The sequence below is a fragment of the Penaeus monodon genome, chromosome 19, assembly GCF_015228065.2.
Source record: "Penaeus monodon isolate SGIC_2016 chromosome 19, NSTDA_Pmon_1, whole genome shotgun sequence".
Lineage (NCBI taxonomy): Eukaryota > Metazoa > Arthropoda > Malacostraca > Decapoda > Penaeidae > Penaeus > Penaeus monodon.
Window position 1 is genome coordinate 48078027 of NC_051404.1, and position 222 is coordinate 48078248.

The 222-nt window shown below is 28.4% G+C and overlaps 1 protein-coding gene across 1 annotated transcript in view; it reads left to right on the forward strand.

Annotated features, from left to right (window-relative positions):
- LOC119585290 overlaps nt 1-222 on the forward strand; it is a 70461-nt gene that overhangs the window by 873 nt on the left and 69366 nt on the right. The window lies entirely within an intron of this gene.

A 222-nucleotide genomic window follows, 5' to 3' on the forward strand; every position in this document is an offset into this window, starting at 1 on the left:
CGTCAATTGAATATTAAATGGAATCAAAAGTAAATAAAATCAAAATAATCACGCGTTCATATTTCACAACGGATCATAACACCATCGAATTGTTTTATCAATGAGGGCAAAACAAAATCTGAAAATCTCATATGATAAAGAGACTAAAGAGACACAACTATTTATACATTTTCATTTATCTAGATTATGCGAAATATCTGTAGGATCATCATTCTATCAGAT